The 25,731-nt window shown below is 45.4% G+C and overlaps 1 long non-coding RNA gene across 1 annotated transcript in view; it reads right to left on the bottom strand.

The window, feature by feature from the left end:
* Positions 1–715: 715 nt before the first annotated feature.
* LOC138510134 (uncharacterized) overlaps positions 716–25,731 on the bottom strand; it is a 73,964-nt gene continuing 48,948 nt past the window's right edge. Inside the window, exons 2-3 of the long non-coding RNA XR_011280373.1 lie at positions 1,201–1,294; positions 716–1,099 (exon numbers count right to left, since the gene is read on the bottom strand). This is a non-coding gene — a long non-coding RNA (uncharacterized lncRNA). The remainder of the gene's footprint in view (positions 1,100–1,200; positions 1,295–25,731) is intronic.

Consider the following 25,731-nt stretch of genomic DNA (forward strand, 5'->3'; position numbering starts at 1 on the left):
GAGTAGTAGTGGTTAATTCAGGTAAAATGCTGAAGGGACCTTTGGCATGAACGAAGTGTTAGTTTGGAGAACAACCTTGCACTGGTGGAAAGTCAGGTATAGTGGTTTGCAGGATAATTCTTGCAATTCCCCTACTCGCCTTGCTGAGGTAATGGTGACTAGAAATGCAGTTTTCAAGGAAAGGAATTCGGTTTTCCAGGAAAGGAATTTTCGCGGAGCGCGGTGTAGAGGCACAAATGGAGGGCCCACTCATTTGGACCACATTTCGTTTCCAAGCTGGAACCGGCATCCGTACAGGGAGTTAGGGAGGATTGCTCGAAACAGTCCCTTCCAGGAACACTTTTATGACCACAGAGAAGGTTAATCTGCGGTGCATGAATAGCGGAAAATGGCTGCAAGATGCACCTTGATGGACGAGTGAGCCAGGTGTGCTTTAGCCATAGATAGGAGGTATGGAAAGATTTGAGCGGGTGTAGCTGCTCGGATGCACACCAAGTTGCAAAAACCTTATATTTGTGTTTATAACATGACAGCGTTGGAAAGAATTTGTTTGCATTCTGGCGGCAATGGAATATAAAACTCTAAATAGACAGGGAAACCCCATGTGAACACTCTCAAAAGGAGTGTTCATATACACTGTCAATCGGGGGATAAGTAGACATATAAAGTAACAGGGTAAAAAAAACTACACAACAGCAAACCCTTCAGTCTCAAAAGTACTTACAAAACATATACATTTTATTCAACAATCATAAAATATGATAAAATCACATCCATTTTAAAAGCAAAGTGCTAGTGACAAAAGCATAATTGATTTTCAATAATCACAATTCCCGAGTGCCATCCAATGGGTCAGTTTAGTTCCACCTTCACTTGTTCAATATAACTTGTAAGTGTAAACTCTGTTCTTTGCAGATCTTGCTCCAAAGTGCCAGTCTTAAACAATCCTGGGTTTTTGCCTCGACATGTTTCAGTTCTTTCACGTTAGTTTAGAACTTTCTTCAGGAGGATTTCTTACTACGTCACTTGAAATTGCAACACAACATTTGGGGCCATCTTGCCTCACAGCATCTGAGTCTGTGTGATTTATACAGGGTAGCTGTTGGTAGACAAACAAGTAAAAACCAAAATAAAAACCTTAAATGCTTATTTGGGAACAGTTTTAATCTGTAAAAACAGGGGTAAGAGACATTTCATTACCTCGGTTTGTTGTAATGAGCGTCTGAAAAAGGAGGGGACTTGTTTCAATTTATTCGACCAGTGTTTCTTGATTCCAGCTTCGAGATGGTCTTGTCTAAAAGAGATACATATTGAACGAGATCAGACAAATACCACGGTGCCTTTGCTCTAAAGGTCCAATTCATATAGGTTTGTGCTAAACACACTAATAGTGTGGCACCACAGTGGGCAGGTAAATTCACTGCTCATGCTCATAAAGAAATTATCAGTCTTTTAATCTACTGAGATTGATTAAAATAGTCTGGAAAACGCATAAACGAGGAGTAGCAATCACTGAACCTATGCTGGATAACTAGAAAGGAAAGATTCCACTCTAAAGTTGCTCTCTGGGAGCCCCTAATATCCATCAAACTCTTAATCATGGGCTCGCATCATTGTTCGGACTCGTGCCTACGCTCTGCCTTTTTTTTTTTTTTATTCTTTTTTATTAGTGGTAACAAAAAGATCAACAGCACCATTGCACAGTTCATTTCAAAGATACAACAGGGATAAACTTGGTCAATGCAGGTTTACAAAACAATATTATGGTGACAAATCATCAGTAATCATATCGCATAGGTAGACCCTAAACGGGCCCCAAATGTCTTTGGGTTTGCACATCGAAGGTTGGGCCAAAACATACTGCTCCTCTGATTCATTCACATGTGTCAATTCTTGTAGGAATTGGTTTAAGCTAGGTGGAAGGGCGCTTTTCCATTTCAATAAAATACATTTTTTGGCCACCGCACATGAAATTTTAAATAATCTTCTGATTTTTTCTGAATGCTTGCCTATATCCCCAAACAAATATTTCTGGGGGGTCAGATCAGGGGAAACCTGCGTTATGTCCTCCAAGACTTCAGCCACCGACCTCCAGAACGCCCTAACCACCGGACAGTCCCAGTACATATGAAAGGAGCCGGCCTGAGGCGCATTGCATTTAGGGCAGGCATCCAAGGATTCCGGTGCAAATTTGGCAATCCTGGCTGGCGTGTAATGCAATCTATTTAGAATTTTAAATTGGATCAACCTCGGGCCAGAGTTAAGCGAGACTTTCTTGGTTAGTGAACAGTATCTGGCCCATTTCTTCTCCTCGATGGGGACTTGTAGGTCCGCCTCCCACCGTTCCCTTATCTGATTCACTGTGGGGGTGTGGGTCTGAACCTCAGTATACAGCCTAGAGATTCCCAGGCCATTCCTGGCCGTCACCAATTGTGTGCATGGATGTGGTGGAGGTTCATCCGGGAAGAGAGGCCACTTCTTCTGAAATGCCGCTCGCATACGGTAATATTGAAGTGTTTTTAGTGGACCATCTCCCAGCGCCCTCAACAACAAATCCAGGCCCAAAAAGACGCCATTGACAAACATATCACGAATTTTCATTTCATAATTCGGGTCCCAAGATTCCTGTATGCTCGTGTCGTGTGTAGGAGGAATACCCGGGTAGTCCCAGAGAGGTATCTCGGCGTTATAGGGAGTCTCCAATTTAAGCCTTTTGAATATAGCTTCCCATGCCCTGACTGTGCAGCTAACTGGATTGTATTCACAGGTGTCTTTGTATCGTGAGTCAAATATGACTGATTGTATGTGAGTGGGATGTGTAGTGTTTGCTTCTATCCATGCATGGGGGGTGTTGTCCTCATCGTTATACCAATATTTAGCAAATTGAGCCTGGGCCACATAATAGTAAAGCTCGAAGTCAGGGGCTGCTATGCCTCCCGAAGAATATGGTTCTACCATTTTTTTCCCAGCTTATCCTTGCTGTCTTGCCATTCCAAAGAAATGTTACCGCCATGGATCTGAGTTTGGCGAAGAATGTCCTGCCAGGCCATATAGGGATATTAACAAATAAATAAAGAAGTGTAGCAGGATAACCATTTCAAGAATAGCGACTCGTCCAGCCAAAGAGATTGGGAGACGACCCCACATCTGGAGCTTGGTGGTCAAAGTTTGCAGGGCGGTCTCGTAGATATCTGAGTATAATGTAAGCTTATTCCTGGAGACAAGAATCCCCAGGTATCTGATATGGTCGTCCGACCACTTGAGTCCATCTGTTCCCGTAAGGCACCGGGTGGCCGGTGTAAGCGGAAATATCTCTGATTTGGCCCTGCTTATTGTGTACCCATAATGGGTGCTATATTGAGGTCAGGCTCCTTGACATATAACAAAGTGTCGTCCGCATAAAGCGAAATTAGTTTGGTAGATCCCTTCATTTTGATCCCTCTATCTGCATGTCTTAGGCGGACTGCAATTGCCATTGGCTCAATGGTTAATGCGAACAGCAGGGGCGAAAACGGACATCCCTGTCTGGTTCCCCTCCCCAACTGGAACATCTGGGAAATGACTCTATTGGTAACCACACGAGCTCCGGGCTCAATATATAGTAATTTCACATATCTTATGAAGTCGGGCCCCATCCCAAACGCCTCCAGCACCGCAAGGAGATATACCCACGAGACCGAATCGAACGCCTTTTCGGCGTCAAGGGATATGGCCACTGCGCTCCTAGCGGGATCTATTTGCGCCATTATACCAAACAGTCTACGGAGGTTCAGGGCTGTAGATTGTGCAGGGATAAACCTGTTCTGATCCGGATGTACTAGGGTAGGAACCGCCGGCAAAAGTCGATTCGCGAGGACCTTTGCAAATATTTTGGCATCAGTATTTATGAGTGACAGGGGCCTATAGGACGAAACGTCCTGTGGTGGTCGCCTAGGCTTATGGAGTACTGTAATGATAGCTTCTCTCATGGTGGGGGGTAGCTTGCCGAACTCCAGTGCCTCCTTCCACACCTCCAACAGTATCGGAACGAGTTCCTCGTGAAACTCCTTATAGAATTCAGCCCCCAACCCGTCCGATCCCGGTGCCCTGCCGGAGGTCATAGCCTTGACTGCTTCTAAAATCTCATCCGCAGTCACCGGTTGCTCTAACGCTAGGCGTTCTTCGTCAGGGAGTTGAGGAAGGGAGAGAGCCTCAAGGTACATCCTAATTTCTGCAAATGTTTTCTTATCTTTATTGGAATATAATTCCTTGTAGAATTTCATATTAATATCCTTATCTCTGAGCAGTATCGTCCCCTGGGTTGTGCATATACTTGTGATCTGTGTAGGCTGCCTATCGTGTTTGAGTAGATTGGAAAGTGTTCTGCCAGCCTTGTTGCCCTCCCCGTATCTGCACGCGCGCATAGGGGCCGCCACATATCGGACCTCCCTCATAGCGAGCTTATCAAACTCTTGAAGATGGGTGTGTATATCGGCCAATATTACCTTGTCTTGTGTGTTTGTGTATGTTTTCTCCAGAACATCTAGTTTGCCTTCGATAGTGGACAATTCGGCTCTGACAGCCTTCAGCATACCCGTAGTTTTGGACATCAACACACCCCTTATCCAAACCTTGAAGGATTCCCACAGCGTTGAGCACTTGTCCACCGATCCCATATTATTGGACAAAAACTCTGCGATCTCAACCTGGAGCGCCTCTACTGTCCCTAGGTCTCCCAACATTCCACCCGGCATCCTCCACCTCCTAGTATGACAAGGGGCATTCCCGAACATTAGTTCCAACAATACTGGGGAGTGATCTGACAATGTTCGAGGAAAGATTTCGCACCCCTCCACTCCAGCCATCAGAGACATGGAAACAAACCAATAGTCAATCCTAGACTCCGAGTCGTGCACCGAGGAATAGAACGTATACCTCCTGTTATCAGGATGAGTCTCACGCCATACATCAGCCAGCAAAAGTTGTGACAAAACATGCCTCAGGTTCAGTGCTGCCCTACTGGGGGTTCTAGCCACCTTCGAGGATCTATCAAGAACCTGGTCCAAAGCCAAATTGAAATCCCCGCCCCCCCCCCATATCACATTCTGAACATCAAGTGACACAATCATCTGGTATATATTCATATAGAAAGCAGGGTCATCGATGTTGGGCCCGTACGTGTTGACCAGGAGTATTTGTTGAGTAGCCTCCTCCCCCCAGACCATGACATATCTGCCCAGAGGATCAACCTTGTGACCACCCACCCTGAACCCAAGGCCCTGATGAATAAGGATAAGCACCCCTCTGGACTGGGATGAATAGTGTAGAACCTCAGGGGGCCTCACCTGGGAAATATATGGGCATTACTTATCCCCATCGCATGGGTTTCTTGTAGCATCAGGATCTGGGGATTATGTCTGGAGACATAGTTGGAAACCTTCTTGACCTCAGCCTGATTATTTAATCCCCGCACATTCCACCTCAGGAGTTTAACCTTAAGTCCATAGCCGGGGCTCTGAGATGAAGCATTAGCCATTGTCAAACACAATGGGGTTACAGCAATTGTGCAATATACTCAGTGCCAGCCTTAATGCGACCACATTTTTACTTTTCAACCAACAAAACACTTCAAACCACCTTTCACGTGAACATGGCTCCGTAAGGCGGCACCAACCCCCAACAAGATGCCACCATGATACCAAACCAGAGCTAGAGTCCCACATTACGTCCCACCCCCCCACCCTCATCATCATCATCCCCAACTTGACGATGTGTCCAACAAAACTTATGGAATATTCCACGGGTAGCCATGTTGCTCCACATGGCCGCCGATCAGGTCCAACAACTCCACCATCCAAATTGCCTGATACAGCTTGAACGAGCACTTATCTTGACTATAGCCTCAGAAAGAGTTAACAGACGGGTGTTTCTAAGTCTGCAGGTCTGGGTCTGTAATTTTGGGCCGGTCTGCCCCCTCTGGGAGGAAGGGGTATGGACGTTTCAATATGTTGCGTGGCTTCGGCTGGGAACTCAAAGAAATTAGCTCTTCCTGCATGTTGAATCCTCATTTTGGCCGGGAAAATCAAAGCATGTGGGATCTGGTACTCTCTTAAAAGCCTCTTAACTGGCTCGTAGGATCTTCTGCTTGCCTGGACCCCTGCAGAGAAATCTGGATAGATGGGTATGCGACTTTCCTCATATTGGAGAGTACCCACCTCTCTCGCCTTCCGTAGGATTGTGTCTCTGTCCCTATTATTGAGGAGTCGTGCAATTATAGTGATCGGCGGTGCGCCTGGTTTAGGTGCTGGAGCCAGTGTGCGATGTGCTTGCTCCACCAAAAAATGTTCGGAGAATGTCTCTGGTCCAAACAGGGATTTGAGCAGTGTCTCGAGTTGCTTTTCCATTTGACCTTTGCCAAAGGATTCCGCTACGCCCACCACACGGATGTTGTTTCTCCTCGAGCGCGATTCAAGGTCTTCGCATTTATTCTGTAGTTTCGCCTGCTTTCCTTAATTTGAGTAATGTCGCGGCTATGATGTGCAATGGTGTCTTCGTTAGTGCTTATTCTGTTTTCAGTTTCTGTTAAACGCGCACTTTCTTTCTCCACTCTAGCCTTTAGAGAGCCGATGGTGGACACTGTCATCCAGCTTCGTATTGACTGCACGAAATCCATTCTGCACTATTGTTGTTAAGTTGTCCACACTATCACCGGATTCTGTATTGAGGGCTTCATTAGAGTCAGTATGGACGTCCGCCATCGCAGCCTGATTCTGACTGCCCGTGTAGGCGTCCATTGGGCCTCTCTTTTGCTTCCCCGGAGTCTTGGCGCCTTTCCCCGACCTTTGTGGTTCCCCCATAATGCTGTCGAGTCGACGCCCGAAACAATATAGTATATTACTTGCCGCGTTTTTGTCTGCCGTTCACTCTTGCTCCGTATAGTATGTCCCAGCCAGGGGGCAGGATCAGGTCCACCAGCCGGCTCCAGGCGTTACTAATGGACTGTGTCCCCCCACGTATTGCACGTTAGGATTGCCACGTGTGTGGTACTCTGTAATCCTGTGGTGCCTAAGGGGCCCACCGCCGCCCCGGGCCGCCAGATGCTTCCAATTGTCTTAGGATCTCACCGCTGATAAGTTCCCCTAGCGGGGTATGTATCCGTTTTTTTTTCCCCGACACTGGGGGAGAGGGATGCCAGCATACGGGGTATTATGGCGCGTATTGTGGCGCGCCCGGAACAAACCACAGAGCTCCACAGCGGTCCAAACAGCGCCACCACAGGAGGAGGGCCTCCACTAGTATTGGGGCCACAGGGGGCCACGCCCGGGTACCTGGAGACACTCCAATCACCCCAGAGTGCTGCGTGCTACACCGGGCCTTGCTGGTCTAGCAGCGTGGGAAGATTGCATATGCCAGAGCAATCAGAATTGTTCCCGGGCCAGCGCTGCCACCCTCTCCCAACAACTGCACGTCTCCGCGGCCCCCCCTCCGCCGTGTATTCAGCCTCCTTACTTGGTGCCCACAAATGTTTTGTTGTCTCAGCACGGTCCCGTGTCGCAGCCTCTCCGCCCGCCACGCCTCGTAGATTGCTGCAGGATCTATGAGGGGTTCGCTGGAGCTCGGCAGTCACAGACCGCCACGAGCTGGGGCTGCACTCAAGTGTGCGCTGGTTCGCCTGGTTTCTCTGTCCGTGTCGCGGCCAGCCTCACGGATGGTCGCGTATCAGCGGCAGGGTGCTGGGCACGGGCTGTAGTGTAGGCTCTGCCCACCGCCCATTCTAAAATGGAATTAATCCCTGCCACAATCGGCTGACCAGGTGGATTACTCATAGTTTTATGGATTTTGGGGAGACAGTAAAAACTCGGAATGGGGTTTGGCCAACCTTTACGTTGAATTCTTTTAAAAGCAGTTTGTGTATGCACCTAACCCGTATGCAAGTAACATCACGACATGGCTACGCTATATTGATGACGTGTTGGTAATTTGGCGAGGTTCTAAAGAAACAGTGGAAGACTTCCTTAGATGGCTTAATAGCCTCAATAGACACCTTCAGTTAACTATACCATGAAAACGGCAGGATCCTAGTGAAACTGTTGCATAAAGCTACAGAAAAAAATTCCCTACTGCATTTTGAGTCTCATCATGTAAAACACCTGAAAGATAATCTGCCCTATGAACAGTTTTTGAGACTCAAACGCAACAGTTCTACTGAATTATCATTTGAAGAAGAGGTACAGCATTTGAAACGTAAGCTAAAAAGTAGAGGGTACCCTAAAAAAACTCATAAGGAAAGCGGCTAAACGCACATTTAACAACAACAGAGAGGCTCTCCTTGAAGAAAAACCAAAGAAACCAAGTGATAATAAAATTGTAATTGTCAATACTTTCACTCATTACAGTTTGGCCATCATAAATATTATTTCCAAACACTGGAAATTACTGAGGACTACAGTTGCTAACCCGACTACGCCACTGTTCGCCTATACTAAATACCGTTCAATAGGAAATAGTGTAAGCCACAGTAGATACCGCTGCACCTCCTCTCCCGCCACAAGCCTTACTAGCCAATGGGCTTCACCCCCAGTGATCGGCCACTCACCATGTGGCCAATGCGTGGTATGTAAATTGACTACTAGGAGTAAAGAGTCAGAGATAGGTTTAACGACACCATGGACACAGAAAACATTCTCTAATTGTAATACTGGGAATGTTGTTTACATGATCACGTGCCCCTGTGGGCTACATTATATAGGTAAAATGAATCGCAAAATGCGCACTGGTGAACACAAAAGCAGTATCAAGAACAATGGTAAAACAATGGTAAAACATTTTGTTGAATTAAATCACGGCTGCAAAAGTTTCATATGGACAGTCCTCTTAGTAGTGAAAGGTGACAATTTGGTCATGAAAAAAAGAAACTACTTAAGAAAGAGCAAGAACTTATTTTCAAAATACGTAGTGACCTTCGAGGCCTGAATGATTCAATTGAATGGCAAAATGTCTGGTAGTGCATTTCACAAGAATGGTAGTTCCATGAATCTATATAAAGGAACCCATTAAGGGGCCAGTTTATTTACTATTGTGCAACCCTTTTTTGGTCATACTTTCTGACATTTTTCCCCTTCTGCTGTGACATACTTTTGTCTCACATACCTTTTTCCCCTCACCTGCTGTGACATAGGTGCTCTATATGTTTTTAATAAAAACTGTTTAGTGGCTATTCAGATACTAACACATCTTAAGGACGTTAAAACACTAAAAGTTTTCCTTCTCCAACCACTAGAGGGCCTGTAGTTGAGACGGTGGGCAAATAACACTAAAAAGCGACCACTGATCTCTGCATAGTTTCCTTATACTAGATGAGCCGGTATACATGGAAGATGGCGCCTGTTAACTCCACCGTTTCACAGTTAAACAGAATTCGGCAACGAGCATTCTGACCAAACGACTCCCGCTGATTGTACGACTCGCGGAATCGAAGAAGCACGCTATCACAGGTAATTGCCGTCCCAGCAACGTTACGAGAGGGAGATTGATGGGAGATAGCGCACGCTATTCCTGCACATTGCCAGGGGTGAGAACCCATAATTACTTACTTAGCAGTGTTCTTGCTTTCGGTTTTTCTCTTTTTTCAGCCCAGTGCTTGCTCGCATTGAAAAAACACTGCATAACGATCTACGGCTGACCCCGAGGGGCACAGAGTCATTTGGGGATCCCACTTACTTTAAAATCAGATAAGGTAATTTCCTTACTATTGTCTTGTATATCCATGCATGTGGAATACAACAAAAAGGCAGAGAGTAGGCACGAGTCCGAACAATGATGCGAGCCCATGATTAAGAGTTTGATGGATATTAGGGGCTCCCAGAGAGCAACTTTAGAGAGGAATCTCTCCTTTCTAGTTATCCCGCATAGGGTCCTTCATTGCTACTCCTCGTTTATGCGTTTTTCAGACTATTTTAATCAATCTCAGTAGATTACAAGACTGAAAATTTCTTTATGAGCATGGGCAGTGAATTTACCTGGCCACTGTGGTGCCACACTATTTAGTGTGTTTAGCACAAACTGTTATATGAATTGGACCTTTAGAGCACCTGCACCGTGGTATTTGTCTGATCTCGTTCTATATATATCTCTTTTAGACGAGACCATCTCGAAGGTGGAATCAAGAAACACTGGTCGAATAAATTGAAACCAGTCCCCTCCTTTTTCAGATGCCCACTACAACAAACCGAGGTAATGAAATGTCTCTTACCCGTTTGTACAGATTAAAACTGTTCCCAAATAAGCATTTAAGGTTCTTATTTTGGTTTTTACTTGTTTGTCTACCAACAGCTACCCTGTATAAATCACACAGACTCAGATGCTGTGAGGCAAGATGGCCCCCAATGTTGTGTTGCAATTTCAAGTGACGTATTAAGAAATCCTCCTGAATAAGGTTCTAAACTAACATGACAGAACTGAAACATGTCGAGGCAAAAAACCAGGATTGTTTAAAGACTGGCACTTTGGAGAAAGATCTGTAAAGAACAGAGTTTACCCTTACAAGTTATATTGAACAAGTGAAGGTGGAACTAAACTGACCCCTTGAATGGCACTCAGGAATTGTGATTATTGAAAATCAATTATGCTTTTGTCACTAGCACTTTGCTTTTAAAATGGATGTGATTTTATCATATTTTATGATTGTTGAATAAAATGTATATGTTTTGCAAGTACTTTTGAGACAGAAGGGTTTGCTGTTGTGTAGTTTTTTTTACCCTGTTACTTTATATATGGCAATGGAATATGCCTGAATTCAAGGGCTGCAGGAGCCAAGCTGTCAAGTTGAGGGATAATGGATTGTGGTGCAGTACTGACCCACCATCTCTGGAGAGCAGGTTGGGAAGAGGAGGCAGTTTGATGGAAGGGGCCACCGACAGGTGGAGCAGGTCGGAGTACCACATTTGGCACAGGCATGCCGGAACCACCAGAATCATTTTGCAGGATCTCTGTTTGAGTGCATTTAGAACTCAAAGGATTATCGGATTTGGTGGCAAGGCATAGAGCAAAAGTCCCTCCCATGGGAATGAGAAGGCACCCATCCCTGTCTGGGGATACTGACTGGCAAACTGGATACTGTAAGGAACCTGGAGTAAGACTCAGACACAAGAGCATTGTGTTTGGCAAATACTTTTATTACAGTAAAAAGAGGGTTGGAGAAAGTCCTATCCCTAACTCTAAGCAGGGTTTCCCTGCCTCAACAAACTAAAGGATGTCTGTGTCAGAATGTCTAAAGTAAAATTATCTGCCCTGTGCCCAAATCCTAACCTGACCCTTACATGATAAACTCAAAATAAAGTGAAAAGGGAAATAGTCTTTCAACTGGTCGTCTGCAGAGATTTTTCCAAAGTACCAACATAAAGTTCCAAAAGATGCAACCAAAGTTCCACAAGTCTAATGAGATGATTCCCTTCTCCTGAGTTTCTCAGGCTTTATACAGTTCCAAAGGGTATGGTTTGTCCCTTGATCTCTTTCTCCCTTTCACAATTCACAAAGCCAAGAAGTTACTTCTCTTCTCTCGGCTCCTTAGAGTTCTCCAATGATACCAGAGGGACTGTCTCCCTTCCCCTCAATGCTCACAGTACCATGAGGTTGCCTTTCTTCTCTTGGCCAAACACAATTTCCAATTACTAGGGGAATGACTCCCTTCCCCTGGTCACAATGTTCACAATACCAAGAGGTTGCCCTTCTTCTCTTGGCAAACACAATCTCCAATCACTATGGAATGTCTACTTTGGCCTAGTCGCAAAGTTCATGGTACCAAGAGGTTGTCTTTCTTCTCTTGGCAAACACAATCTCCAATCACTAGGGGAATGCCTCCCTTCCCTTAGTCCCAATGTTCAAGTTCCAATTCCAGGGGGAATGACTCCCTTCCCTGGATTTTACACACTCAAGAAGATGACTCCCTCCTCTTGATCTCAGTTTATATGCAGAGAGTCTGTCCCAGGCCCTCCTCTGTCAGTCTTGTACACTCTCCTCATTTGCTTCCAAACACTTGTCGTAAGACAATTGGGTGTGGGTCCCAGACTCGCAATCAGTTTGCCTGGTGCACTCTCCTGCCAGGACTTTCTTAATGTGAAATACTTTTATATTTTCTTCACTCAGCCATTGGGTCCTCGATCTGCTTTCACTTGCATCATTCAACAATTGACTTGGCGTCCCAGCTTCCCTACTCGGGTTCACCCAGTTCATGTAATTTTCCTTCAATGGTATATTCAGCAATTGCCTTGACGTCCCAGCTCTCCTGCTCCATTTCAACCAGTTCATGTAATTTTCCTTCAATGGTGTGCGGTGTATGCAACAAAACGCCCTGGCATCCCAACTCCCTTTTTTGAGCTCACCAGTTTCTCCTGGCTGCTTCGGCGTTCTCTGCAGTCTGCAATTCTCCCAGTGGCTAGCTTCCTCCTCTTGCAGGTGTCTCGCCGGCATCCACAATGCCTCAGCATTTGTTCCACAGCTTCCTCTGCCTCTACGCGGGGAACCTCCGGCTTCCAAGCCTTTCAGGATGGCACCTCCATGAGCTTCCTTGCTTACCGCTTCAACTTACTTCTTCTTGGATTCCCGACCCGCGTCGGGAGTAGTGGTTCATCCTGTTTCTTGATGCTTGATGTTTTTAAATGTCCCAGCACCTGTCAGATCCTTCCAACAACTAGAGCGCGTCTTTGGCCTCCCGGCTACAGCGCTCTGCATTGTTCTAGTGCTTTTCTTCGTCTCAATCATTATGAAAGAGCCTTGTTGTCAGTCCAGACTGGATGTTCTGATTTTATATTATAGTATGCTATAAGGGATTAGGAAATTAAGGGTTGGTGTCATATCCTGGGTGGAAATGGGGATACCATGTTCCAGCTAGTGAGTCCACCTGCCTCCCATGAGGGGAGTCTCCCCCCATATGTTCCTCCCTCAGACAGACCGCCCCAGGGTCAGTATCAGGTAGCGGCTACCTTTCCCTGGCCATATGGGGAGAGAGTTTCCCCGGGGAGGCAGTGATGATGTTGCTAGTTTCATCACAGTACACTTGGTGTTGGTCGCTGTGGCACACAATTCGATGCCCGGGTGCCCCCACTGCAAGAAGAGACTGAGAATTTGGCTGTAATGACGATCCCACTCATGGCAGGATGGGAGCTCCCTGCTGAGGGAATCCCTGGTTGGTGGAAGGACTGAGAAACAGGTTATGCACTATTGCCCAGTACCACAGTGCCTGTGCTTCAGCGAATAAGACTGGAGAGTGGGTGCCTCCTTGTTTCCAGATGTAGAACATGGTGGTGGTGGTGTCCTCCATGAAAATGCAGACTATCTTGTTCTGAAGCTGTGGCTTGAAGGACTTCAGGGCCCAAAACACTGCCCTTAACTCCAGGATGTTGATGTGAAGGGCCTTCTGGTTGCCATAGAGCCCTGTTATGGTATTGTTCTGTTTGGGCTCCCCACCCTTATAGGGAGGCATCTGTCATAACTGTAGCTTGGTGTACCGGAAGTTGAAAGGGAGTGCCCTGTATGAGGTTGTTGCAGTGACTCCCCCATTGGATTGCTTTGCGGAATAGTGGTGAGAGGAGAAACCTGTCTTCCCAGGACCCTGACACTTGTTGCCAGCGGGCGTTGAGGAATTCCTGAAGAGCCTCATATGAGGCCTGCAGTGCAGGTCCAAAGCGATGCATCTTCCCATAGTAGAGACTTGATGGAGCGGATTGATGCTATTTTCCAATGTGGACAGTCGCTGGACCTTCAGTAGAATGGAGTTGACCCTCTCCTCTGAGGGGGTGGCAAGACATGCTAAGGTGTTATGGTGTGAGCCTAGGAACAGTGAGCTCTGAGCAGGCTGTATGCAAGATTTTAGAAAATTGATGGTGAATCCCAGAGATGTTAGACACCGGATGGTCTCCTTGGTGTGCTGTGTTGCTAGTGGTATGGATGGAGCATGCACCAGCCAATCGTCCAGATAAGGCAGATGTAGATGCCTGAGGTGGACTGCCCCTGGAGCCAGGCATTTTATAAACACCCTTGGTGCTGATTTTTGGCTTAAGGGCAGGGCCTTGAATTGATAGTGCTTGCTGAGCAGAAGAAATCCCTGTGCCACTGATATATGGGGATGTGGTAGTACCCATGCTCTAAGTCCTGAGAGGAAAGAAAGTCTCCTTGTTCTAGCTGGTCTAGAATGTGTTGTATGGTGACCATGCAAAATATTTAGGACTTTAGGAACGTGTTGAGCTTTCCGGAGATCCTGTATGGGTCTCCATCATCTGGACCTGTTTCTGACTAGGAAGTATCTGGAGTACACTCGGGAGCCCCGGGGTTGCACTGGGGTGACTTTGTTCAACTGGGACAATATCTTTTATACATTTATGTCTCTTTCAACATCTCTACCTTTTTCTGTCTCATTCTCTTTTCCATTTTCCTTTCTCTTTCCCTCCCTTCTATCTTACTTTATCAAATGTTCTCTCTCTCTTGCCTTCTCTTTATTTAAGTGTCTCACCACTATATACCTCTTACTCAATTTCATACCTCATTTCTCCATCTATCTTTCTCCTTCTCTTTTTTTTTCTTTCCTTCTGAGCTCTTACTTTCTCTATTTCTCTTAACGCCCCCTTTTTTAGAAGTGCGTGAACCTTTTGCAGAAGGAAAGATAGGTGCTGTTCCTTTTTCCATATGGGAGGAATAAAAAGGGCATTTTCCCATGAATTCTAGGGTTTGACCCTGAGGAATGATGTTGAGCACTCATTTATCGGTGATGATGTTTTTCCACTGTGCGACAACCAACCCCCTACCAGGTGTGGAAGCTGGTCATGGTTGTTTAGTGACCGGGGCTCTCGCCGCTGGTTTCCCCTGTACGCTTGGGACCTTTCTTTGTAACCCTCCTGGGAGCCTGTGCGGGTAATAGGATCTGTACGCCCTTGACATCCTTGAGAAATTTGGTTTCCCAGATCGAAAGGAGTGGTGTCGTTGTCGTAGGGTGCCCAGAGAACAGGCTGTGTCCGTCTTTATGGATTGCAGGGTTTCATCCACTTTCTTACCAAAAAGCTCTACCCCATCAAAGGGCATATCGACAACCTTTGTTTGAACTTCCGGCTGGAAGTTGGTGTCCTTCAGCCGTCCTTGAGCCATCCTTGGTGCCGTAGAACAGCCTCTTTCCCCATCTGCTGAAAACCTGTATCAGCAAGGTCTAATGCCAGGGTGATGGCATGGTCTGAAGAAGCCTCACCTTCGTGTAATAGCGTGACAAACTCTCTTATCATCTGGAAGAATTTCCTGGATGGGACCCATCTTGTACCAAAGTTTGACAATGAGTTTGCAGACTCGATGGTACTTGCGGTTGTGGACATTAACCTCTTACTGAAAGCGCAGAGCTCCTTACCCTCCTTGTCAGGGGGCTCCATGCAGGGAGAGGAAGGATTGGTGGACCGTTTCCATACTGCCGCTAAAACTACAGCGAGTGGGTAGGTATTTTGGCGCTGAATCTGGTACCTTGTATTTTGTTTTAAGGCAAACAAACCGGTTTCTCTTGGAAGGTGCTAAAAAGGGGTTCTTCATAACCAGAAGACCATCCTCCCAAATATCTTCCAACATGGGAATGGGCACTGCCAATTTTCTGGACGCTTCCTTTCTTCTCAAAAGGAAACCTTCTTTCTTTTGTTCCTCCGGTAAAAGGTCGAACAGTTTGGCCGCATGTGTCATGAGGGCATGAAACGAGTCAATTTCATCTGGTGGTGAATCTCTCTGCAGGTAGATCTGCTGGTTCACCATCGCCTGGGACAAAGTCATCAAATTCATCGGTGGTATGATGTCTGGAGACTAGTCAGTGAGATAATCATCGGCATCAGTGTCAGTGCCTCCAGAGGCTCAACCTCTGAAAATTCACCCTGCTGAAGCAATTGCTGAGGTGGAGCAGAAGGTTGACGGGCAGTTGTAAGTGCAACATAGGGTGCCAGAGTGAACAATGGGCGAGCCTGTGTGAGCCTTGGCAGAAAATCCAAAGCAGACGGCATGTCCCTGCAAACGCTAAATCCTCTTGGAAATGTGGCTATTACTGGTCCCTGTGTCTGAGTAACCAATGGTGCCGACAACGGTTTGTCTGGCAAGGATATTTTGACCATAGAAGAACTAGTCGACGGAGTAGTTGTGGACGTAGCAGTTGGAATTGCTGATGAGGTCATCAACAAGGTAGTCGTCGACGAGGATAGACGTGTCGTCGTCGACGATGATTTTGGACACTTATGGGTAGTCGACAATGATTTTGTGTGAGGAGTCGTCGTAGACTGAGCAGTAGTCGTGGGCGTAGTGGTTGACCGTTGCTTCTCTGATGAATGTTTCGATGATGGCATTTTTGACACTGCAACTGCCGACGAATTGTTCGTAGAAGAGGTGGTCGACTGTGTCATAGGCGGGCAGAGGAGGCGTCGACAATGGAACAGCGTGCTGTGACCTGTGTCCCTTTTTTAGTTTCTTCCCCAGGGAAGGTTCCTCGTGGGACCTCAACTTCTTAGAAGAGGGAGTGCGTTGCAAGTGTCTGCTATGTCTGGCGGAGGCATGACTGTGGACCGAGGTCGAGTCAGAGGCCCCGGCCCCCTCATCTAACCATGTCACCAACCTGCAATGGTGGTCTTTGCAGGTTTTTGATGAAAAGGATTGGCAGATGGAACAGATGATGTTGTGATCAGGATGCAGGCAGTACAAGCACCTCTCATGGAGGTATTCAATATTCCTTAAAATGGCTTTTCATCCTGTGTCTACCGTGCTCCGATGGTGGAAGAAGGCCTCAGACGGTGCAGGAGCACCGTTGATGGTTGAAACTTCACTGGAAACAGATCACCGTAGTCAGGAAGCAGAGAGGCACAAATTTGAATAAGTGGATGAACCTTTTCATCAAAAAAAGGGCAAAACACATTGAGATCTGAAGAGCAAAAATTGAGAACTCTAAAATGTGCAGTAAAAATCTGAAGATGGCCACCAGGGGTGCAGCTAAGGAGGACCTATGTCATTGGGTGGGGCATTATGCCTTAAAATGGCACTGATAGACCACAAAAGTGACAAGCAATTTTAAGCTCTAAAGCTAAACTGCTTTAATATTACTGAGGATTCCCAGCCTGACGACGAGGAATACTGAATGATGGTGTGAATCCATGAAAGATCCAATGCAGAAGAAATTAAATGTCATGGTGATTCAGGTTCTCTTAGTCCATGCTCTCCCTCCTTCACAACTGGTTGGGTACACGGGCATCCACAGGCGGGTCAGAAAAAGCTGACTAAAAAAGATAGCTGCCCCTTAACAAACTTGAAGTTGGTGGGACTACCTCACTGCGATTTGGATCTTTTGACACAGAAGACAGCTTTTTTGGCAGCCATTACTTCGGCTAAGAGGATTAAAGAGCTCCAAGGGACCTTACTTGATTTTTCACAAGGATAGTCCACGTACAGTACCCTCATTTTTACATAAGGTGGTTTCAGAATTCCATCTACATCAAGAAATCTTCCTTCTGATTTTTAATACTTGACCGCATGCTTTGGCGCCTGAGGAAATCTTACATAATCTGGACGTATCGAGAACTCTCAAATTCTATCTAGAGAGAACGAAACCGTTCAGGTAAACAGACCAGCTTTTCTTTATTACTTATGGTGGTCTTTCCCCAGTTTATAAGGCTGCCAAAGGTTCTATTGCCAAGTGAGTTGTTCCATGCATCTCAAAGGCTTACGACGTGAAGGGGCTCTCAGTTCCGCAGAGACTTTGGGCTCATTTCACAAGATCCAAGGCAGCATAAGTAGCCTTTATTAGGCACGTCCCCATCGCAGAAATGTGAAGGGCTGTACTTGGGCTTCTCCACTTGCCTTTTGCAAGCACTACGCTATGGATGCATCCTCCAGGAAAGATGACAAATTTGGCCAAGAGGTGCTCTGCAACTTGTTTGCTTAAATCGCGTATATGCTGTCTCCTCCACCCAAACTGATACTGGGGCTTTGTAGGTTGGTCCCAACCAGTTGGGAAGGAGGGAGAGCAGGACGTAAGAGAAATTACCAAATTACCTTCTAGGTGATTCAGTTTCTATTAGTCCATGCTCTCCCTCCTTCACCACACCTACCCAGCCATTCCCATTAAAGCATATACTTGATTACAACCGCCAGTAGGTGAAATCAGGAACTGGGTGTGGGCAGTTGGTGGTGTAGGGGTGAGGCTGTCACACGGAGGGACGCACATGCGTAAAGTAGTCTCACCAACTTAAAGTTCTTTAAGAGGCAGCTATCTTTTTTAGTCAGCTTTTTCCTACCCGCCTGCGAATGCAGGCGTACCCAACCAGTTGTGAAGGAGGGAGAGCAGGTCGTAAGAGAAATATACAAAATATATATATGCCATACGTTACTCACTGTAATCGTACTTCTGATGCATGTATCTGCTTAGATTCACATGCTATGCATAGGCTGACATCTAGTGGTAGTCGCAGAGTATTACATGATTTGTTTTCGAAACTCAAAAAGGGACGTTGACTGGGCGTGTTAATAATACTGTCCATAGTGTGATGTCTACTGTACACAGTACAGTATGCATGGCATGTGATCTAAGCAGCTCCACAAGCCTCAGAAATATATCTTTCTTACTCTTTCCCTCCAATCTCTTACTTTCTCTATCAATCTTTCTATCTCTATCTCTATATTTCTGTCTCTCTCCTTTAAGTATCTCTCACTATATATATCGATCTTACTCTCAATTTCATTCTCTCATTATTTCACTTTCCCTCCATTTCTTATTTTCTCTATCACTCTTCCTCTATCTGTCTCTCACTGTATATCCATCTTACTCTCTGTTCTGTTCTCTTTCCTTCCCAGTTATCTCTCCATCTTACTTTCTCTATCAGTCTTCCTCTATTTCTAGTTCTCTCTTTCTTTCTCTCTCTTGAATTCTGTCTCTTATTTCTTTGATCCTTTTATTCCCATTTACATTCTATCTTGCTTTCTCTATCAATCTAACTTTCTCTGTCTCAATCCCTCAATATTTCTATATCTCTCACTCTGCCCGAGATCGTTTTTTCTTTCACTCTTAATCCATCTCCTATACCCTCTGTCTCTCTCCCTCTTTGACGAGGTCTATACTAAAGACTTTAACTGCAGAGCCTTTTATCAGATGTTGACCAGCAAAAGAATCTGCTACCTGGTATGCTTCCGAAGATCCGCCTATTGAGTCTAATGTGAACATAAACTTTTGAGCGATATTGATTTGCTTAAAAAGAATGATGATAACTTGAACACAATGTTTTTATTGAAAACGACAATCAAAATGATAAAGATTGTTTAATTATTTTGACAATGTTTTCATAAAATGTAATTTTTTTTTTAATGCCAAAAATACGATGGGTGCCTCATTCTTTTACTAGTGATGACCTTAAACAGTTTAAGTCGCTGCGATCAATGTATTGACATTTTTCATTTAAATACAAATCATGCCGATATACTAAAATATTGATTCCTTTCATTGAGTCGAAGTAAAATACAATAATGTATTTTGTGTCCTGCGTCTACACTGCATACATGGATATATTAAGCGTGGAGAATGCCAGTTTAACAATCATGTAATATGTAATTGGCAATCAACAAGTGAATATAGCAAACCTCAATCAAAATAAAGAGGCTGTCTAAAAAATGGCAACTCTATGCCTGTACAATTCTACAGTTTCCCCACATTTGGGAAAATTGGGATGTGTCACATCAGCCCTAATACTACTAGATCTATCAGCAGCTTTCGACACAGGCAACACTCATCAAAAGACTCGAAAAAACAGGAATCAGCAACATTGTTACTATGGTTAAAATCCTTCCTAGCAGAAAGAATAGAAAAAACATAGCTAAACCCTTTCAACTCGGTATAATTGATCGTTTATACTCGATCGAATGGTACATTTGATAGACTTCGGACAGTACCATTCGATTTATTATAAAACATACCGAACATATGGAGCGGGGGTTGCAGGGGTTTCCCCACTCCCCATGTTCCGTATTTTTGGCCTTGGGGGTTGCAGAGGTGTCCCCCTCTTAATCAACATGGGAGGCGGGGGTCCAAATAAAAGAGAAAAAGAAGAAAATGGGACCTACGGCGTCCGATCCGACCTGCGTTAGAGGGACGGCTCCGACAGTGCAGGGGACGTGGACAATGACCGACTAAATAAAATCTACCTCGTCATTCAGGCATGGATGGCCACCCATTGACGACTAGACTGAAATTCTCATACTTGGCGGCCCTATTTATCTAAAAAAACTCAACCCTAAATACACCTCGTTCAACATAGACAGCAACCTGATCATTACGGCAAAGGAAACTAAAACATTAGGTTTTCATCTTGATTCTGCCTTAAACTTCAAGAAACAAGCTAATGCCACTACGTCAGCTACTGCCTATACTTGCGAACTGATTTATGCATGTAAAAACTACCTCTCTACCAATAGCCTCATGATCTTGACACGAGCACTAATCTTGTCCAAACTTGATTATTGCAATGCTCCTTATGCAAGAGCAAACAAGTACTAAACAAACTCCAAACATTGCAAAATAATGCACTAATAACTGCATTGGGCATCCCAAAAAAGGACTACATTTCCAAAACAAGAAGAAATCACAAATGGCTTTCTATCCAGGATAAAATCTACTTTAAACTTGTTTCCATCTCTCACAAATGCCTTCACAACGCTGCCTTAAATACCTCATGGACAATATAGCTCTAAAAACATCATCTAGACCTATGAGATCAGCTAACTCTTGCTGCATTGTCTCGTCGCGCTTCAACCTAAAAAGAGCTGGAGGCACCAGCTTCCCGGTACAAGCAGCCCTGGCATAGAATGCCCTCCCACTTAACCTACGCACTGACTTCAACCTATACAGCTTTTGGTCCAACACCAAAAAATGGCTCCTCACCAAGGACACTGTATACAATGCTTGAGTGCACAAACCTGATGTTATAAACCAGATGTCTTAAGCCCCTTACTGGACTTATGTACAACCCTTCTCACTGACATATATACCTATGCACATCTAGTTCCTCTTGCTCCTGCAGCCATTGTATTGTACTGCTATGTTGTTTTACATTGCTTCTACTACCTCTCTATATTCTACCCTATGTTAAGGTCTTTTCACATGTACTTCTGTATCATAAGCTGTCTTGCATAGCGCCCAGATACCCTAGGGTGTGGCGCCCTCTATAAATAATAAACAAACAAATAAGTGGGGGAGGGTGATAAGGGCAGGCATATTTTGGTTGAATGTGAACAGGGACTGGGGTTGCTTCTTCGTCTGGTAATTGTTCGAATGCGAGCAGATTTATTTCAAACAAGTCGCCGCAAACAATTATCAGACGAACAAACAATCTCAAACCACCACCTCAGCACCCCGCAAACAACCTGCGTAGTTCCACAAGGTTCATCACTTTCACCACTGCTTTTCAACATCTTCATGACCCCTCACCTGCTAAAACTATGCAGACGACCCACAAATCATCTACAAAATCAACACTGGTGGAGAAAAAGACACAAAATCTGCATCACAGAAATAAACCATTGGATGAGTACCAACACTTTATATTCAACCAGGACAAAACAGAAATTATGATCAACACCAACGACCCGTCAAACCAACACCACATTCCATGGCCAACGTGGGAAATGGACCAGAACCTTCCAAAGTGGTTAAAAACCTCTGAATATTAATGGACAACAACATAACAATCAAACCACAAGTCAACACAGTTGTAAAGAAGTGCTTCCTCCACCTACACACAATCAAGCGGGTACTCCCTTTCTTCATCTTCCCACATAGAACACTTGCCGTCATCATGTCAAGAATAGATGACATGAACATTGGTATGCAGTGATATTATCGAATAGAAAACAACAAATGGATTTTTAAACAAACCTAAATCATCTAAAAAAAAGAAAAACGCATTTTACAAAAAATATACATATGTGGTTGGGAATGGGAATAGTAGTTTTTGGGGTGGGGGAAAAGTATTACAAAAGAGGGAGCCCCCGAAAACAACAAAAAAAGTTATTTTTTTTAGATGTTTTTTGTTCGTTCAAAATTCATTCTTTGTTTTATCGTTCGATATAATCACATGTAACCACGAACAGCATTTATCTCAGAAAGCTGGATTATCTTACAGAATACAAAACGCAGCCACAAGACTACTCCTCAGACACACAAAGAGAGAACACATCAGATCAGCACTAAGAACCCTATATTGGCTGGCAGTCAAAAAGAAGAATTTTCTTCAAAACACTCTGCAGAACCCATAGAGCAATCAATGGCCAAGTAGTGGAATTCATACAGGGAAAAATCACCATCTACAAACCAAACCGAACATTAAGGTCCCGTAACGACATTCGCCTCAAACCAAAACAATACTGAAAGCAGACATTTCGTAGATCAGCATTCTCGTACAGCTCAGCAAAACTTTGAAAATCACTCTTGAAGGAAATGCAAACAACAGAAGGCCACCTAAAATTGAAAAAATTGAAAAACTTGGCTGTTTCAACAGGAAACACTTTCCAGGGGAAACAGCCAACACAAGAGAAACACCCAAAACAACCGAAACCTAATGAAACCAAATCTGGATACCCCAATGAAATAAACCATTTAAACACAAACTACTATAGAAAAATATGAACCCTGACAGACAAACAAAACTACTGCATAGAAGGGCACAGACTACCAACAACACTAACCCTACTAAAAACATATCCGATGCATACTCACCATCAAACACCATACAAAATACACAAATACATCTACCGCAGCAGAAACCTAAAATCACAACAAAATGCACACAGTAGAGAAATCTAAACCAATGAACACTAATTATCCCACACACACTCGTACAACAAACACCACCTAACCTGTACAAACTTAAAACAAACCCAGCACACAGTGACAAGTTTTTCCTAACTAAAGCTAGCAACAGCATGCTTTCCCCCTCTATCCCACTAAGCCCTCCCAGACCCTCCTTCCATTTCAGATCTGCAAAAGAGCCTGGAGACCATGAAAATGGGAGTGGTAAAAATCACAATAACCTACGATAACGTGTGACACAAATCCAGGGAATTTGTATCTTCTCAAGGGGGAGCCACCCCCTTTGGGTCTAGGGAGATGAGCCCACTATGCAGGATCTCACTGGGGTGAGCACCTTAGGGGACAAGGAAGCCCCAAGTAAGTGTATGACTACAGTTCCCCGTGAGACAGAATCCCCATTGTTTATGTGTTATATATAAGTTGAACCATATTATACCATAGAGGGCCCTTTAACTGGGAACTGCTTGGCTGCTGACCCCACTCTGTTAACCAACCGATCCAGTTTCGTCTCATGTTTCACAGGTGTACGTAAAAGGATGCACAATCATCCATATAGGGGAGTAGTAAGTTTAAGCCAGCCCATGGAAAGTGGAAGCCTGTCCTGTTACTCTGGGCAGGTTGCTCCTGGAGGTAAGGCCACATCAGTTGCGTGGTGGGCAGAGGTATCCCAGAGCTGGGAAAACACTGCCAAACTCAGGAGGGCAGAACGCCTGATGACCTGAGGTCCACTGGAGCAGGAGACCAAACCGACACAGATGCAACACACCTGTGCTCCCAAGCCTGAATGCGACAAGGATTCGCTGCAAGAAAGCCAACAGCCTCAAAAGTGCTTCCCCAGAGTCACACTGTCTTTCCACAAGCAGTGCTGCCAACATTCCAGTATGGAGAAAGGGGAAGAGGGCAGTGAGCCTCCTGAGCACTCCACAAGACCGAGTAGTCCAAGGGAGGCCGAGAGAGCCAGAACCCCTGAAGGGGGCGAGAACACTGCATCAAATGCACGGCTGACTAGCTTACCAGGGGTTGAGGAAACTAGGACCCCTAGAGCTGGTGAGAACATTATAAACCGCACACAGCCAATGAGGCTGAATAGTCCATCAGAGGCTGAGGGACACAGAATCCCTTGAGGGGTTGACAGCCAAAAAATGAATAGGACTGTGAGCCAGGATCCTTGGACGGGGTGAGATCATTGTACTATGCCTACGACCAGTTCGACTGAATAGCCCCCATAAGGGCTATCAGAGGGACAAGAAAGTGTGAGGTATCCTGGAGAGAAGCAAGAGATTACCTTAGAGGTTCAACGCCAAAGTGACTGAATTACAGAAACACATTTCGAGTGGATTGTGTCCTCCAACGTATTCCTCATCTTAGATGTATTCCATCCATCTTTACTGCTCTTCGGAATTTTTTTCGGCAGAGGGCGCCATGTGTCGATGTCGTCGAGTCAATGGTCCCTTGAAGGCCTCCGTCGAGGGTGACGTCATCGAGTGTATAAGTAGCACGTGCGGCGCCCGTTGGCCTAAGTTCCGTTTTTCCGCAGTACGTTGCTTCGGACATTCGGCGCACCTCGTGTTCTGTCAGGAAATATAATATTACGAGAAGTAATTATGTCCCCGTCATCAATGCCGACCATGAACCCGAGATTGGGTCAAAAATGTCGATCACGGACCCGTACCGCAAGTGTTTGTGGTGTCTCGGGGGAAGGCCATGACATGGAGGCCTGTTCGAAGTGTCAGGCGATGACGGGAAAGGCCTTGCAAGAAAAGAGAGGAAAGCTACAGGTAGGTCGGAAGGATCGGAAAGCCTCTAGCGTCGAGTCGAGACCCCATTGAGAAAAATCTCCTCAACGCGAAAGGCATAGATCCAGATCTCGAAGCGATTCTCATCGCTCGTCGTCTTCGTCGAAAAAGTCGAAGAAACAACGCCATAGATCTCTCTCCACCTTGTCGTCAGACGAGTCTCCGAAAATGAAATGCCCCACAAAACATTCGTCTTCCGAAGAGTGGGAAGCATTTAGGGTCAAAATGATGGAGGTGTTTGAGAAAGCAAAGCCTCAGTCAGCGCCTTCTTCGGAAGCCAGCCTGGAGCGTCATCGCTCCGACACTCGCGCGCCCTCGAGCCCGGGTGATCGTAAAAGGAAGGATAGGGAACCTTCCAGGACGCCGAGCGAAAAACGCTCGAGTCGACCGCTCGAGGTCACCGACGCTGTCCGAGACCTTTCACACCTCGAAGGAGAAACTGTCGAAGGCAGCCTCAACGCCCTCAAAGCAGACCCTGTCGACGACCACAATGTCATCGACGCCGTCAACGCCTTTATCAACGTCGACGCCGAAACCCTCGTCGCCAAAGGCTCCAACCAAGCCAGGGCAGCCAGAAAAAGAGAAGGAAAAAGTTAAAAAAAAAAAAAATTCCTTCAGAGCATGGCACTACACCTCTTCCTCCTCCTCTGCCAGAGAAGGTTTTCAAGCCACTCCCAAGAAAGGAGTTTTTCAAATCCTTGACCTCAATTTTTGAGGAACAGGAGAGATCCATGGAGGAAAATGTACCTTTTGGATTGGAGTATGGCACCCCAAATGTCCCAGAATGCTTGATCTCAGAGGAAAGCAGAATGAGGGATTTGGTGGAGTCTTTGCACAATGCAAGTGGCATTGACACCTCTCCTGAGAATGACTTCGGTAGACCAGATCCAGGAGAGCATGCCAGTCCATCTTACCATCAGTTAATGACCAAGGTGGTAGATTACTTGGGATGGGCTAGACCACCAGCCCAATTCGTCCAGGACAATTTAACAGACATATTGGACCATGGTCCCACTGAAGACCCAGTACTACTTTTTCATGTAGCCTTACAAAACAGGGTGGCCAAGAATTGGGAAACTCTGGATTCTATTCCTCTGGTAAATAAAT

Source organism: Ambystoma mexicanum, chromosome 1p (assembly GCF_040938575.1).
Source record: "Ambystoma mexicanum isolate Mex_15411 chromosome 1p, UKY_AmexF1_1, whole genome shotgun sequence".
Classification (NCBI taxonomy): domain Eukaryota; kingdom Metazoa; phylum Chordata; class Amphibia; order Caudata; family Ambystomatidae; genus Ambystoma; species Ambystoma mexicanum.